Source organism: Mesoplodon mirus, assembly GCF_964341445.2.
Source record: "Mesoplodon mirus genome assembly, chromosome: 4".
Lineage (NCBI taxonomy): Eukaryota > Metazoa > Chordata > Mammalia > Artiodactyla > Ziphiidae > Mesoplodon > Mesoplodon mirus.
In genome coordinates this window covers 112,429,039-112,443,989 of record NC_138979.1, presented here as the reverse complement: position 1 = coordinate 112,443,989, position 14,951 = coordinate 112,429,039, and positions in this window count along the sequence as shown.

Below are 14,951 nucleotides of genomic sequence, written 5' to 3'. Positions count from 1 at the left end.
TTTGAGACCTATAGTCATGGAAGAGTGATCAGGAACTTGAGGGGGTGTAAAATATCGTGAGAAATGTTTGAAAGCAATTGGGAAGGAGGAGGGTGGTGAGGTGTATACATTAAAGTCAGTAGAGAGGAGATCCAATAACTGTACCCCTTTTACTCAAGTCCTGAGACAAGTTGACATATTTGTGTTGGGTCAGACAATAGAAAGATGGCCAGTAGGTGATAGAAGCAGAAATCAAAAGATTTCTTGATAAAATACATGTACAAATGAGGATGCAAAATATATGTGTACCGTTTAAAGAGTAATTAGAATACTTGTGAAAATGTCCACCTGGCTTGAAAACTAGAAATATCAGTCACTAGTATCTTAGAAGCTCTTGTGTGCCTCTCCGTTGTTCTTATTTCATTTGTTTTTACAGATATATAATATCTCATTGTATGATTATGCCACAATTTATTCATCCTACTGTTAAATGATATTGGGTTTTTTTTTTGTTATTAAGGCAATACATTATTAGTGTTCTGTACATGTCCTGATGTTTAAGTGCAAGAGTTTCTTTTATAGCAGTGGTTCTCAAAGAGTCTTCCTAGACCAAGAGCATCAGCATTACCTGGAACTTCTTAGAAATACAAATTCTCAGGCCTCAGTCCTCAAATTAGAAATTCTGGGGAAGAGTCAGCAATCTGTATTTAACAAATCCTACAGGTGATTCTGATGCATGTGTGAGAACCACTGTTTTAGAATATTGGCACCAGGATAGAATTGCTGGGTCATGGAGTTACATATGCTCAACTTTTTTTTGAGAAATATCAAACAGTTTCAAAGTGGTTGTACCAATTTGTCTCTGCTATCAGTGGATGAGTCTTCCTACTAATGAGTCTTCAGCGTCCTCATTTATGTTTGGTGTCATCTTATGTTTTAGGGTTCACAAATATAGGAAGTTTGAATGATATTTCCCAGTGGTCTTAATGTGCATTTCCCTCACTGTTAATGGGTTTGAGCCAATATATATCTCTTCATATATTTACGAGCCACTAATATTTTCTCATGGTTAAAATGCCTATTTGTGTCTTTGCCCACCTCTGTATTGAATTTCAAATTGATTTCTAGGACTTATTTATCTCCTCTGTTAATCTTTTGTCATTTTATATGCTGCAAACATCTAAGAGTTTTTAGCTTGTCTTTTTTTTTTAACTCTCTGTATTAGATCCTTTGTTGAACAGAGTTCTTAATTTCAGCATTATTGAATTTATCAATATTTTCTTTTATGGTTAGTGCTATTTGTGTTTTAAGAAGTCCTTCCCTATCCTGAAGTCATCAAGACATATCCCCTCTATTGATTTATGAATTTTTATAATTTTGTCCTTTTCTTTCATTATGACCTTTCCTTGTGTTATGATGTAGGTATATAATTTTTTTCTTAATGAATAATTAATTGCCCCAGCACCTTTTATTAAAGATCCATCCTTTGCCCACTGATCTTTAAAGCCCAATCTGTCTTAAACCAACTTTTTATATATAGTATATAGGTCTGTTTCTGAGCTTTCTCTTCTGATCTATTCTGATCTATTTGTCTATTTCTATTCCAATACCATATTGTCTTTTCGTTTTATAAAAAGTCAGTATCCAATTAGAATAACAATGGGCCATGTTCTTAACCAGTGGCCCATTTACATTTTAGAATCCGTAAATTTTCGTGAAAAACTTCTCTGGGTTTTGCTTGGGATTGCATTGAATTTATAGATCAATTTAGGAAGAACAGACATGTTTATAACATTGAATCTTCTTCTTCATGATTTTCTTCATTTAAGTCTTCTTCAATGTATTTCAATATAATTGTATACTTTTTCTGGAAGAGTCCTATATATCTTTTACTAAATTTATTCCTAGATACTTTGTAGTTTTTTATGCTATTGTAAATAGTATAATTTTTAAAATTATATTTGCTAACTGTGCTTGGGAATAGATATACAATTGACTTTATATATTTTGTAGCTGTGACCTTTTTAGAACTCTCTCATTCTAATAATTTGTTGATTCCTTTTGGTTTTCTGTGTATAAATAACAACTTTTTTGTGTTTTCCTTTTCAGTCCTTTTACCTTTTATTTTCTTTGTTTTCTGCAGTAGTTAGGATCTCTAGTATGCTGAATACAAGTGATGATTGCAAGCATCCTTGTCTTGTTCTTATACTTAAAGGAAATATATTCAAAATTTCAATATTAAATAAGATGTTCGTTATATAGTTTTTACATATGCCTGATCTTAGATTTCAAGCCTATTTGGGTTTTTATGATGAAAAGGTATTACATTTTATCTAATGCTTTTTCTGCATTTATTGAGATGGCAGATGATTTTTTTTTCTTTTAATCTGTTAGTGTGGTGGATTAGAGTACTCAGGTTTTGTTTAATAAATCAAACTTGCATTCTTGGTACAAAACTTGGTCAGGATATGTATTTTTTTATATTGCTGGATTCACATGTGTAATATTTAAGATTTTATATCTGTGGGTCACAAGTGATATTAGTTTATGAGACTACATGATTTCTTAATCTGTTCTAGTCTGGTTTTGGTATTAAAGTTATGCTAGCCTCATAAAATGAGTAAAGAGCATTTCTCCTGTATGTTTATTTGAAAAGATGATATAAAATCACTTTGTCTTTTTCTTGGTAGAACTTGCCCATAAAGTCATCAATCAGCACCTGGCATTTTCTTTGTGGAAAGATTAACTTCTGATTTAAATTCTTTAAGGTTTATTGGATTGAATTATTCAAGTTTCTCTTGATTAAGTTTTGATATTTTGTATTTTTTAGTAATTTATCCATTTTATTTAAGTTTTCAAATTTACTCTTCTAAATATTTATAGTATGTTACTTATTTGTTTATTCTCTATGGTATCAGTCATTTTGTCCCCCTTTTTCTCTAACGGTATTATTCATTTGTACTTTTTCACTTCTCCTTCAGCCTTTTGTCTCTTACAAGTCTTCAAAGAAATTGGCTTTGTTTACCCTCATCTTTTGTATTTTTTTTCTGTTTCATTAGTTTTTATCTTCATAATATCCTTTTTTTTCTCCTGTTATAAGAGTGCCTATTGGGCTTCCCTGGTGGCACAGTGGTTGAGAGTCCGCCTGCCGATGCAGGGGACATGGGTTCGTGCCCCGGTCTGGGAAGATCCCACATGCCTCGGAGCGGCTGGGCCCATGAGCCATGGCCGCTGAGCCTGCGCATCCAGAGCCTGTGCTCCGCAATGGGAGAGGCCACAACAGTGAGAGGCCTGCGTACCGCAAAAAAAAAAAAAAAAAAAATAGAGTGCCTATTCATGAGCTGGGATATAATTTTTGTATCTGATAGGCAACATGACATTTCATTGTTTTAAATTTTCATTCCTTTATTTGTGATGTTGAACATATTTTAATAAAATACTAGCTAGCTACTTATAAATTTGATGGAAAATGTAAAAGAGAGCATCCAAGACTGAGGAAAATGTATTAAAGAAAAAAAATTTAGGGAGCTATGTTTAGGAAATGATATAGCACTTTGTACCATCTATATTATATGATACATTTCATTGTATTATGATTACTTGATTCTATGGCTTGAACTCTTAAAGGACAGCCACAAACTCATACTTATCTTTGAGTTCTAGACATTATTATATACATCTCTGAGTGTTGGACATTGCCTGACTCGATAACAAATGGCTGGCTGGCTGGACAGATGGTGGGTTAGGAAAACAAGATATATTAGATTAATATAGAGAGTGTTGACACTTTGTATGCAGAATAATAATGATTTTGAAACTTTATTCTATTGGCTTGAAGAGCCTTTAGAACAGGGCTCCTGCTTTGGTAATTGCTTCTCTTGTAGGTTCACTTGGTCTCTAGCCTTCAGAGAGATAGTGGAAATTGTGCTATTCTTTTTTTTTTTTTTTTTTTTAAACAATTTGTGTTTTTTTTTTTTAAATTTTATTTATTTATTTATGGCTGTGTTGGGTCTTCGTTTCTGTGTGAGGGCTTCCTCTAGTTGCGGCAAGTGGGGGCCACTCCTCATCACGGTGCGCGGGCCTCTCATTATCGCGGCCTCTCCTGTTGCGGAGCACAGGCTCCAGACGCGCAGGCTCAGTAATTGTGGCTCACGGGGCTAGCCACTCCGCGGCATGTGGGATCCTCCCAGACCAGGGCTCGAACCCATGTCCCCTGCACCGGCAGGCAGACTCCCAACCACTGCACCACCAGGGAAGCCCTGTGCTATTCTTTATCACAATGCTTGGGGGTGTGGGCCATGGAGGTCAGAATTAGGAAACGGGGATGGAATATATCAGTCATGGTTCAATCAGGGGAGCAGAACCTTTATGAGTTATGGGATAAGGGATTTATTATATAAATTAGACCTCAAGCAAAGTCTTATATGATAATATATTTATTATATAAAAAAGACCTTATGTAGTTCCAGCTTAGCAGGTTGGCACAGTACAAACCAACATGTAGAACTGCTAGGAGGATACTCCAAGAGTAGAGCAGAAGTTGAAGGTTATAACTTGGTTCTACATGGGAGGAAAAGAGGCATAATTACAGTGATTAGGGGAAGAACTGAAGGGATAAAGACCTAGCGTGTTGAGTATGAGAGGGTAACCGTGACCATAGTGAACCCAGGTAATTGCCAAAGCACAAACTGTTTCTGATCAGTGGATATGATGTGCGTAGCCCTGGTGGAGAAGTCAGAATCTTATTGAATCCTACTTCCTATATGGACACTAATTCCTCATCCTCTGTTTAAATGGTGGTGGCCTTAGGAGTTCTACCCATGGCCTACTGCTTTTCTTCCTCAAAACGTTTTTTTGTTGTTGTTGTTGTTTTTTTACGGTACGCGGGCCTCTCACTGTCGTGGCCTCTCCCATTGCGGAGCATGGGCTCCGGACGCACAGGCTCAGCAGCCATGGCTCACGGGCCCAGCCGCTCCGCGGCAGGTGGGATCCTCCTGGACCGGGGCATGAACCCATGTTCCCTGCATCAGCAGGCGGACTCTCAACCACTGCGCCACCAGGGAAGCCCGGGTGAGTTTCTTACCTCTCTGAGATTCAGTGTCTCCATCTGTAAAATGGAGGTGATATTACTACCTACCTTGTAGGATTGTTATGAGGATTAAATGAACTAATACATGTCCTACAGGTGGTACATGACAAGTAGAGATAAGCAGGACTCAATTATGCTGGAATTAGAGCTGGAATTTGAACCCAGTCCTCCTGACTCTAGAGCTTGTACTCTACCCATTATGCTAATGTGCTCTTCTGCTGTTTCAGAAGTGGGAAGTGCTGCCAACAGTTTCACCTTTCTCAAAACAAATCTGATCATATAATTTCCTTGTTTAAAAACCCTCAGCAATTCTTTAATTCCAGTAAGACACTCCTTCACATGGGCCACAGCCATCACGTTTTGGTCTGCTTATCTATATTACCTCATTTCTGCCCTCTTCTTATAATGCTAATGCATGGCAACACCAGCATATTTTTAATATCTGGAAATTTCCATGCTCTTTCATACCTCAGCACTTTTGCACATGTGATTCCTTCTGCTTGAAATGTGTTGTCTTCACTTCTGGAGAGCTCCTGATTGCCCTTTGAGATTCAGCTTAAACATTACCTCTTTTGTAAAACCGTCCTTAGCATATTCGATTTTGATGTGCCTGTCTCTATACTCTCAGAGAACTTACTGTGTTTTAATTATTTGCCAGTTTCCTATAGGCTGTGAACTTTTCGAAGGTACTCATCTTAATGGTCTTAAGTCCTAGCTCAGTACCTGACACAAGTGCTCAATAATTCACATGGAACCATTGAATACATTTTAAAAGAGTATGCATTCTGTTCCCATGGTAGTCTCCTACTTTAGTCCGTGGTAATGACTGCCTCTTGGTGTCAGGATCCTGTTAGCATTTTCCTTCTCTACTTACTGATCTACCTACATTTGTGGTTTGTAGAGTCAGGGTATTAGTGTTGAGTGTGACCTGAGAGGCAGTGTCTTCCAGTACTCCATTAACTTAATTTATGTACTTTATCTTTAGATGTGCATAGCTGCATTTCCCATTGTGTCATATAGCCTCTCACCTTTCTTCTTGTGGGAACCTGTCTCTGTATCAGGCCAAGAAATCTCCCTTGATCTCCAGGAAAAGAAGTTCTTCTCTTTTTGTCAGTGACTTGCCAGGCTGTAGAGTATTAGGGAACCATGTTCCCAATACTGGCAGATTTTGTGGCCTTCATTCTTTCTAATATTGATCCTTCATGCTGAAGTGCTAGCTTATTTTTCTGTTTTCTCAAAATATTTGAACAAAAATGCTATTTTTTTCCCCAAATGAAATGTATCATTTAGGATCACTCTTCCTATAAGCCAGAATCACATTTTCAATTTCCCTGTCACTTTGTTGGTTTTCAGCACACCCTCAGCTCCTGGCAGATTTGCATTGACCAGGCAATCATGGGGAAATTCTCACAGAAAGTTGTGTGTGTATACATACATGTGGATGGTGGTGATGGAATGGGGAATAAGTGGCAAGATACAGGAGAAAGAAAACTGTTCTGTCCTGTTTACCCAACATGGGAGGCAGCATTATACGGAAAGAGAATTGGATTGTGGTTTTCTGCTCCCTAATTGTAACTTTCTTTTTCATTTAATTTCAGGAAATTATATATACAATAGTGTAAAATTGTAAAATTACAAAAAAGCTAACAGAAAAAAGAAAGCCTCATTTCCATTCCTGACCCCTAGTTCCTTTGCTGTAGTAACCGCTCCATTTTCTTACATTTTGTTCAAGAGATATTCTATGTATATATAAGCTTAGTGGCATATCACTTAAAATATACAAATAATACTGCTTTTATGCTCTTAGGTCTCTTGAACTTAGCATTAACTTTTAAAAATTCCTAGATGAAAATACTAATACATACTCGACAGAACCCACAGGGATTTTGTTTGTGACAATCACTGAAGTAGTATTTGTCAACATGCTTGAAAATCATCAGGTATTTTACAAGTACAGGGTGGAGGGGAGGGATAGTGATGGAAGTAGCATTGTTCTCCACAAAGGACAGTGAGTCACGTGTGATCTGATTTGACAAGAGCAGTTCTGAATTGGCAGCAGGTCTGTTGTGTCAGCAGCATCCTGCCTAACTTTTGGGCATGTTTCCCTGCCTACAGGTCCTGTCCCTCTTATGGCATGGTCTTGGGGTTTTCTGCATGGCTAATCAAGAGATTCTGCTTGCGCCTTAATTGTCAGGTGTGTATTCACTTGAGATAAGCAGTGAAAGCTTGCCAGAGTGTGGGACACCTCTGCCCCCCTCCTTCACCCCTCCTCTTTGCTCTCTCTTCATGTTCAGGGAGTTGGTGCTGGAACTTGGCTGATGCAACAGTTTGAATCACCGTCCCTTCGTGCTGTGGGATCCAGTCACTTTTAATTGGTAGTTGCTGGAATCATTTCTCCCTCCCTCATCCTAACTTCCTTTTTTAATTGGCTCTCAGGGGCCTCCAACTCCTGCTTTAATCAACCAAAGCAGAGCTGCTGCAGAGAGTCTTAAACTGGTGCCTGGGGACCCTAGGTTTTTCTGTTATGACTCTCCTTCTTCAACTTTTTTTTCTAATCTGTTAAAACAACTTATCTTTGGATTAGGCCTGGGGGTATAGGGATCCTTAGAGCATTGGTTTCACTGAGGCAGCTTGAACAGCGCCAACTTCTTCTAGATTTTACCAACTATTGTGTGTGGCCTGGAGCTTTTTGTTCCTGCTAGCAGAGAGGGAGATTTCTGGCTGAGGTGTCCAAAATGGGCCTGGTGAATGATGGGAGTAGAAGAAAAACTTATCATTTGAGGAGTGTGAGCCTTGACATTTTGGTGCACAGACTCCTCTATAGCAAAAAGCCTTGTGGAAAACTTGCTGTGTCTGCTTCTGTTTGTCACTGCCCAAAGGGGAAAAAAACACTAGTTGTACAGTTTTTGACAATAATCATTATTGGGTTACATTTTTTAAAAGTATTTTTATTTTATTTATTTAAAAATGTTTTGTTTATTTATTTATTTGGCTGCTTTGGGTCTTGGTTGCTGGGTGCAGGCTTTCTCGAGTTGTGTTGAGCGGGGGCTACTCTTCGTTGTGGTGCATGGGCTTCTCATTGCGGTGGTTTCTCTTGTGGAGCATGGGCTCTAGGCATGTGGGCTTCAGTAGTTGTGGCACGCAGGCTCAGTAGTTGTGGTTTGCAGGCTCTAGAGCGCAAGCTCAGTAGTTGTGACGCACGGGCTTAGTTGCTCCATGGCATGTGGAATCTTCCCAGAACAGGGCTCGAACCTGTGTCCTCTGCACTGGCAGGCGGGTTCTTAATCACTGTGCCACCAGAGAGACCCTAAAAGTATTTTTAAATAGGCTTATTTTTAGGGCAGTTTTAGGTTCACAGCAAGATTGAGGGGAAAGTACGGAGAGTTCCCATATACATTTTGCCCCCCCACACACACACTCTTGTTTCCCCACCGTCAACATCCTGCATCCGAAGGGTGCATTTGTTACAGTCAATGAACTCACACTGACACATCATTATCACCCAAAGTCCACAGATTACATTAAGGTTCACTCTTGATGTTGTACATTCTATGGGTTTTGACAAATGTATGATGACTTGTACCCACCATTATAGTATCATACAGAGTAGTTTCACTGCCTTAAAAATCCTGTGTGCTCCACCTATTCATTCTTTCCTTCTCTCCTAGCCCTTGACAACCACTGATCTTTTTACTGTTTCCATAGTTTTGCCTTTTCCATAAAGTCATATACTTGGAATCATAAGAGTATGTAGCCTTTTCAGGTTGGCTTCTTGGGTTATATTTTTAAATGACATTTAAAAATTATTTTTAGTATGGTTTTAAAGTTATGATATAGAATAAATATATCTCTGGCAAACACAAGCACATTTGTGTGACCTCTTTTTGAACAAATGGATAATGCTAAAGGAAATTGTCCTTGTACAAGCTCACGTTTGGAGAAGCAATGCAATAGTAGACTTGGCTTTGAGTGCCTTATTACCAACACTCTTTGACCACACCACAATTATGGTCCAGGTTGGAAAACACTTGTCTGAGTGTTGAATTGTGACTTTTATACCGAATGATAGGGTAGCTGTTATCCTACAGATAAATTTGCTTACAAGGCTATGTCTTGAGACAAGACCAAGAAAGACACAGAAATCTGTCTATACTTTCAACAGTGTTCATTGAGAACTGCATTCTAGGTAAAGCAACCATATGTATATATTTGTTATCACTATGTAATATATAAGTGACTTGTAAATTATTATATATATCTCCCAAGAGATTGTGAACTCTTCTGTGTCTAGATTTCTAGAATGTGTCCCTAACTCTACCATGGTGTCTACTTATAGTACACACAATAAATATTGAATGAGTAAACATTCTGATGTTGATTACAATTCTCTGAACACATTTTGTTGTTGTTGTTTATATTTAGAAGATCAGGTTCTCACATTTTTTAAAGAGGTTCAGGGATCATTTTCTTTTTTTTCTTTTTTTTTTTTGCGGTTCGCGGGCCTCTCACTGTTGTGGCCTCTCTCACATGTTTTTTCATGTATTTTATGTGTTTATATGGATAGAGAAGGTAAACAAAATGACTACATAGTCCTGCTTATCTTTGGTCAGGGCAGGGTGGCTGTAGAAGATGTTAACCAGAATTCCATCAGATGAATGTAGAAGTAGGTCCAGAATGCTGGGATTTGAGAGTATGACCCCACTAGATGTGAGAGTATGTGGTTTATCAGTGTGGTCAGGGAAAACTATGCATCCCAGGAGATTATGAATCTTAGGGTGTAAGCCTACCAGTCTTTTCGCCCTGTCCAGCTTTGCTTCTCTTTGTGCTTCTTCCCTGGCGCAGGCCATTTCCTCTGCCCTGCCAGGTGGTTGAACAGTTGGGAGGGAGGGCTATACCTTTTCTTTTATTTACTTGCTTATTGCTGTAGCCCAATTCATAATATGGCAAGTAAAGAGGAGGTCTCTTTTACTTCTTCACTGGTTTCTGCTAGACTCAGTTCCTGATTAAGTTCATAAATGTTGACTGAACACCTACTCTAGTATTGGATATAGCAATATGAGTGTTTTAAGATGAATAGGGTCATACAGCTAATGAATGGTAAATCTGGGCTTAATCTGGGTCTACTGACACTAAGTTTACTGCTTTTGACACTATACCAGGCTGTTTTGTGGGGTTCTTTTGTCAAAGTAAGAAAGTGAAAGGAATTATGTGTTCTTATTTAAACCCAGGAAGAGATAATGCAGGAAGGACTAAAATTCTAATAGTTAAGGTTAGTGTGTAGAGTGCCTATTCTTTTTAGGTGATTAGATTTAATTTTTAAATTAGTTTTTCATATACTTAATGTTTATACTTGCCTGCTTTAAAGAAAAATGTATAATTGAGGATAAAACTGTGTTAATCCATTAATCCAAGTAAAGCACTTCTGTTGGATGTCTAGTTGCTCAAATACAAGGACATAACTAGTGTGATAGTTTATTTTAACATTAGTTATCCTCCAAGTCTCTAGGAAGAAATAAGCAGCCAAAGTCAAACCTTAAAATGAGGGCATATGTTATTATAAGAAATATGAGAAAAATATTATTAAACCGAGGAAGACATTGAGTTAGTGGTTATAGTAAGTACTGTTATCAAGCATAGAGATGATTGCCTGGGAACAGAGTGTTTAAAGAGCTGAGGAGAGAAAAGAATCAGCATAATATTGACAGGTTGTATTGATGTAGAACCAACTTTCTAGAGTTCATAAAGTTTCAAAGCTATAAATATATTCATCTTCTTGAACAATTCTGGGAAGAGGAACTAAATTAGAGTAACTAAATTTCCACAAGGTGTTATGGAGAATTATTGGCTGAACAGATTTGCTGTCCCTTAAGGCAATGCTTGGAAAATGATACATAAGAAAATGATGTTTGTCTGACAGTAGAATAAACATGAAGGAATTTGGAGGCATCTCTATAGATTTTGGTGAAAAATTCATTATTTTATTTATGTTCTAAGAAAAAATATGTAATATGATTAAAATTATAACAAATTAAAATATAGCAAATACTGAATTTCCATAACATTTCTAAATAACATATTTTCCAAGTTTTAAATGAAAACTTTGAGTTTGTTTCTGTGTATGGAACTTTAAAATATGGAACTTTACAATATTAGTAGGGTTTTTTGGGTTTTTTTGCAGTACACGGGCCTCTCACCGTTGTGGCCTCTCCTGTTGTGGAGCATAGGCTCCGGACGCGCAGCCTCAGCAGCCATGGCTCACGGGCCCAGCCGCTCCGCAGCATGTGGGATCTTCGCGGACCGGGGCACGAACCCGTGTCCCCTGCATTGGCAGGTGGACTCTCAACCACTGCACCACCAGGGAAGCCCGGTAAGTCATTTTAAAAAATAAACTTTTTATTTTGGAATACTTTTAGATTTACAGAAGTTTCAAAGATAATTACAAAGAATTCCAGTGTATCCGTCACCCAATTTCTCCCATGGTTAACATCTTACATAGTACATTTGTTAAAACTAAGAAACCATTATTGGTGTGTTACTAGTAACAGAACTCTGTTATTTGGACTCCACTAGCTTTCCATTAATGTCCTTTCTTTGTTACAAGATCCACATTACATTTAGTTGTCATCCCTCTCCAGTCCCCTCTGAGTCTGTGGCAGTTTCTAAGTTTTTCATGACCTTGACAGTCTTGAGGAGTACTGGGCATGGTTTCTTGTAGAATGGCCCTCAATCTAGGTTTAATGTTTTTCCTCATGGTTAGACTGTGATTATGGGTTTTAGGGAAAGATACCACAAAAGTAACATGCCCTTCTTGTCACATCATATCAGGGGACAAGGTATCCATATGGTACCACTGGTGATGTTAACCTTCATCACTTGGTTGATGTTGTGTTTGCCAGGTTTCTCCACTGTAAAGTTACTTTTTTCCCCCTTTCCCTAATATTCTTTGGAAGCAAGTCACTAAGTCTAGGCCACCTTCAGAAAAAGGGGATTAAGCTCTACCTCCTGGAGGAGGGAATATCTATCTATATTATTTGGAATTCTTCTGTAAGGAAAATTTGTCTCTTTCCCCTAATTTATTTATTTTTTCAATCATTTATTTATTTCAGTATGGACTCATGTATATTTATAGCATACTTATAATTGCATAGTTATAATCCAGTACTACATTATTTATTTTGTTGCTCAAATTGTTCCAGTTTTGGCCTTGTGAGGTTTTTCAGTTTAGCTCTTGTATCCCTTTGACATGTCTTTATCTTTTTGCTTTTTAAGTATTATTTTATTTCTGGTATTACAAGATGCTTCCAGCTCATCTTGCATTTTATCTGTCCCAGTTCTAGAATTAGTCGTTTCTCCAATGAGTTCTGGTACCTTTTATTGAAGGATGACCAAACCAAGATCCAGGTGCTGGGGGTGCTACTGGGATGTTATTGCTGCCAGGCTCTTTCAGCAGACAGAGCTGCATAATGTATATGCATGTATAGTATGCCATATGTACACACATATTTATAATGCTATATTTATTCACCTGCATATATATTAAGATAAGTACGAATTCATACTGATGTCTCTGATACTAACTAGTAATACAGAGTTTATTCTTGCCTTGTTTTCTTGCTCATCTGTAACTTTCCTCTGTGAAAGTATGATAGGCTGAATATGTTCCTTTACTTCTCATATATGATTAAGCTAAAGATATTTTGATGGGGAAGGTTATCCTGTATTAGCTGTAATTACATGGGCCAGTGTTATCATAAGGGTCTTTGTAAGAGGAAGGCAGGAGGGTCAAAGACATGTAAATAATATGATGACTAAAGGAGAAATAGATAGATAGATAGAGAGAGAGAGAGAGAGAGAGAGAGAGAGAGAGAGAGAGAGATGGAGGTTGGAAGATACTATGCTACTAGACTTGAGGATGGAGGAAGAGGCCACTCTTCAAAGAAAGAAGGTGGCTTCTAAACTGCCAAAGTCAAGGAAATGTATTCTCCCCTAGAGCCTCCAGAAGGAAGCAGTCCTGCTAATACCTTGACTTTAGCCTAGTGAAGTCTTGGATTTCTGACCTCCAGAACTATAAAATAATACATTTATGTTGTTTTTTTTAAACAGTCTTAAAAAAAAATTTTTTTTTTAATTTTTTGGCTGCATTGGGTCTTCATTGCTGCGTGCGGGCTTTTCTCTAGTTGTGGCGAGCAGGGCTACTCTTCGTTGCAGTGCACAGGCTTCCCATTGCAGTTGCGGAGCACAGGCTCTAGGCACGTAGGCTTCAGTAACTGTGGCTCACGGGTTCTAGAGCACAGGCTCAGTAGTTGTGGTGCATGCACTTCGTTGCTCTGCGGCATCTTCCCAGACCAGGGATTGAACCTATGTCACCTGCATTGGCAGGTGGATTCTTAACCACTGCGCCACCAGGGAAGTCCCCATGTATGTTGTTTTAAGCCACTAAGTTTGTGGTAATTTGTTACAGTAGCAATAGGAAACTAATACAGACAGTGAGAAACCTGTCTCCCCCCACCCACCATTCATGTACTTATTTCTTCAACCCAAGTTTAGATGTGAAGAAGTTTCAGAATTGTTAACCACATCCATGTAAAAAAAAATTTACCAACTAGTGTACAGGGTTTGTATACAATTGCTTTTACCTTTAGCCTTATAATTTCCAGTCAGAAAATACCATTTTGCAAAGTTACTTAGGTAAGCTTCCCTTTTCTCTACTCTGTTTAGCACAGTCATATTCACATATTGTAACACAGTTTGATTCCTTAGTCACAGTTTGCATTCAATCTTGGGATTCCCCTACATTCTGGTTGATTCTTTTTTAGTTTGCATACATTAAATTTCACTTTTTTTCTGTGAATTTTGACAAATGTATAGAGTCATGTACCACCTAGCCCAGTAGAATACAAAACTGTCCCTATACCCTAAAAATTCCCCTGTCCATTACCTTTGTAGTCAACCACTTCCTTCCCCCTCATCCCCTGGCAATCACTAATATACATTTTCTCCCTATAGTGTTGCCTTTTCCAAAATATCATATGAATGGAACCATACAGTACGTAGTCCTTTGGATCGTTCTTATCTCACTTTTTAAACTGCATTTAAGATCATCCATATTGCTGCATGATTCAATAGCTCATTCTGTTTTGTCACTGAATAATGTTCCATTGTATGGATGTACCACAGTTTATCCATTCCCTTGTTGAAGGACATCTTAGTTGCTTCCAGCTTTTACTGTCTATGAATAAAACTGCTATAAGCATTTATATACAGATCTTTGTATTGACATGAGTTTTCAGATCACTTGGGTAAATACTAAGTTGTACGATTGCTGGGTATGTGGTAAGTGTACAATTAGCTTTATGAGAAGCTGCCAAACTGTCTTCTGAAGTGGCTGGCTGAAAGTTTCTGTTATTCCACATTCTTTTCAGCAGCTGTTATTGTCAGTGTTTTGGATTTTAGTCATTCTAATAGGTGTGTAATGGTAACTCATGTTTTTAGTTTGCATTTCTTTTATGACATATGATGTTGAGCATCTTTTCATGGGTTTATTTACCATTCATATATTTTCTTGAGTGAAGTGTCTATTCAGATCTTTTGCCCATTTTTAACTGTGACGTTTGTTTTCTTAATATTGAATTTTGAGTTTCTAAAAAGTTAATAACATATATTTTCAAAGTGAGGCTCATTCATATTTTTCCATTGTTATATCATCTCATAAATTCATGACATTTGCCCCCTAAGTCCCAGCTAGCTCAACAGCCTGGAACTCTTGTCTCTGCGGTTTCTGCCCAGTGAGACTTCGGCTCCCTGCTTGGGCTCCACCTCCCTGTACCATAGCCCATAAAATGTCCCCAGAGAGAAAGCCTGAATAAATGTGGGGCTTATCTTG